This window comes from Pinus tabuliformis, chromosome 9, assembly GCF_031772625.1.
Source record: "Pinus tabuliformis cultivar Carrire ecotype Pingquan chromosome 9, CPIR1, whole genome shotgun sequence".
Taxonomy (NCBI): Eukaryota; Viridiplantae; Streptophyta; class Pinopsida; order Pinales; family Pinaceae; genus Pinus; species Pinus tabuliformis.
The window spans coordinates 1175891779-1175895043 of record NC_142307.1 but is presented as its reverse complement, the minus strand read 5'-3'; positions in this window follow the sequence as shown (position 1 = coordinate 1175895043).

Here is a 3265-nt window from a genome sequence, read left to right as displayed (position 1 = left end):
TAAAATTATGGCATAAGACATGTCTAACTGTAGAGATCCCTTCAATTTTGCTCCCCATGAGTGAGAGAATAGCATTCCATACTTTGGAGGGATATCAGCATCTACAATATCCATGACAATACTCTTACCTGGGTATTGAACTAGAGTGACACGGAAGTCTTTTATTAGGCCCAGGCATTTAACTTTACTAGAATCAAAAGAGAAAAAATCTTTATATGGTCTAGTTATATCTAAATCCAGTGTCTCCGTGATTGCTTTTGGAATTAAATTGTGAGATGCTCCTGAATCTAGCATAGCATTGTGTAGGATTTGATCATGAATAGTCGAGATAATGTAGAATGGAGGAACACCACTTTCTTCATGTTTTCCATTTACCTCAGGAACAAAGATTAATTTTGGTTGGCCATCATTTAGATTAACAGAGTCTTCTCCTTCATCTATATTCAATGTTTTAATTATTTGGGCTTTGTAGGAATCATTTTTAATAAATTCTGTTAAAGGAACTAATATTTTCAATTTGGAAATTTCAATTTGGATATTAAATGGAGTCTGTGTTTTGCCTAACTGAATGATTTCTTCCTTGGAAATTGGAGTTTGCGTAGTTTTCTCTTTCTTATCTTTAGTTGGTAATTCAGTTTCTGTTTGGGTGTCTACTGTTTTACTATTTTCAATTCCTTAATTTGGAATATTTTGGGAAGCAGTTGAAATATGAATAGAATTTGAAGCTTGAGTATCAATTGATGTTTGGACATCTTTTGAAGTTTTAAGAGCAACTAATTTTTGAATTTCAGATGAAGTTCTAGTAGCAGTATCTGTAATGTCTACAATTTTTGGACTAGCTGCAATCTTTGGAGTGAAAGCTTTTTGGGTTTCTCTTGAGAGAATTTGTAGCACTTTGGTTGCAGGAGCTCCCACTATTTTCTTGGTCTGAGTTTGGACATTTTTATTAGTTTTGGCTTCTGTGTTTTCTTACTCCTAAGGTTATATTGCTTATGAACTTCATTTATGGCAAATTCATAACCTTGTTTATAATCAAAGGACTCTCCAGATTGTAACTGTAATTGTTGTAAGATGCATAATTCTTGTTCTTCTTGGGTAAGAAAGATAGTATTACCATCATTTATTCCCATTATATTAATCTGAGTGTCTTTATCTTCTTCATTTTGGTGAGAACTTTCAGCATAGTTTTCTTGGAAAGGTGGTCTAATATGTTGATCAGGTGGCCCTTCTCTAGGTTTACCAATGTTTAGATTCTTCCTAAAGTTTGGATTTCTTATTTGAGGACCTTGTTGTTGATTATCCCGTTATGGTTTTCTTTCCATAATTTCTAATCTATCTACTAAATTTTCTAAACTTTTAGCCAAAGTATCTATCTTAACATCTGAAGTGGATGGTTCTTCCTTAATGGTAACTCTCCTTTCATTCCTCATTCTAGCTCTTTTAGCCAACAAGTTAGCTTCTACACTAACTGCATCACTCTGCATTTGTTCTAAAGTTGGAGGGTTTCTTTCCCTCAATTGGTAAGACATATCAGTGTCAAAACCATCAGGGAATTTGATTAGTGCCAAATCTGGTGGAGGTTTGATATTTGTAGGGATTGCATTATAAATACTGTTAAACCTAGTACAATAGCCCCAAACAGATTCATTAGGAGCTCTTCTAATGTTTTCATATTCAAATAATATTTGTAAAGGATTTTTCTTCCTTTCCCATCTATTGTTGAACAATCTATGGAAAGTAGGTAAATTAGCAATATGACCAGTAGGTAAACCTTTAAAGCATTTGTTGACATCTCCTACTAGTGATTGTGCGAATAACCTCATTTGTACATCTTCTTCATCAATTTCATGTAATTCAAAGTAATCATTCATTTTATTTACATGTTGTTGTTTAGTATATTTACCAGTACAATCAAACTGAAAGATTTTACTCTGATAGTCTTCGGGCATGGCATGTACTTGAGCTGGTACGGTCAAAGGAGCATATTTGGCAGCCAGGGCTAAGATTCTAGATTTTCTAGGAGGTAAAGTGGTAGTGCTTGAATATGAACATTAAGGGATTATAGATGAGCTTGAAGTGCTAGAGAATGAACTTAAAGTATTTGGATATGGAAATAAAACTCTAGGTTGAAGAGGAAGCTTGGGGATGAATGATTCTGTGGAATGAAGTGTAGTGGAAATAATAGATGAGGTGGTACTAAATAAATATGAATTTGCATACTCTGAAGGAATGGTAGAAGGCTTAGGAGTAGCAGCAATTAGGGCAACTAATTCAACTCACTATTGAAAATAAGATTCATCGATGTGTCTTATCAAATTTGAGGTTAGAGCATCAAGTTTTTCAAGTGTCTAGAACATGTTGATCTAAATCAGGATGTATAGTATTCTTCTTTGATTCAAAAAATTGAATAAAAGTAGGGTCTTTTACAGTATCATGGACTGAAGTTTAAGATTTGGTACGAAACAATGAATGCTCAAATGATAAATCAAATTGTACATCCTCTAAGTTTGATAACTCTTTAGGAAGTGAATTTGCTTAATTTAGCTGACTAATGATTTCTTGACTTTCTACTTTATTATTTTTTCTTAAGATTTCTTCTGGATTATCAACAATTATAGAAAGGTTTGGATCAGGATGTGCCCTAGTATAGTATGTTCTTTTGGAAGCCAGAATTTTATTTTTCTTCATCTTTTAACGAAGCCTTTGACAACCCTAAAATGGCCTTAAGGTGCAAAGATGAGATTTAGGATTTCCTTTAAGTTTTATTGAACTGAGGACTCATTTCCCCAGTATGGTCACCACTACGTTATCACTCTAAAATTTCCCTAGGGTTTTCATGTTGTGTTCAAAGAAATGATAGAGGTAAACCTACTTTTGAGATTAGGATCTAGCCTTCCTAATGCTCAGAGAGGGCTCTCTCTTAATGATTTAACTTTGTTGAGTTAATTGATTTTAGGCTAGTTATTTAGGCTTTATTGGTTTTTGATTTGATTTGGTGTTGGAATTATTGATTCATATGGATAGATAAGTGTCTTTTTACCATTGGGCCATAGTGTCCAAATTGTCAAGAAAACAGGTTTGAATCAAGTTCTAAAGATAGTGTTCATAGGGCAAGGTAGCTGAGTAAATTCATATCTTTTAGGTTGGATGGTGAAATCATTTTTCAATTGGGGTCAAGGAGCAGTTAAGGATTCCTCAAACTGGATAATGAGGGAAATGAAATAGGTCAATCGAAACTAGGGAGCAATGAAGAATTCCCTACTTT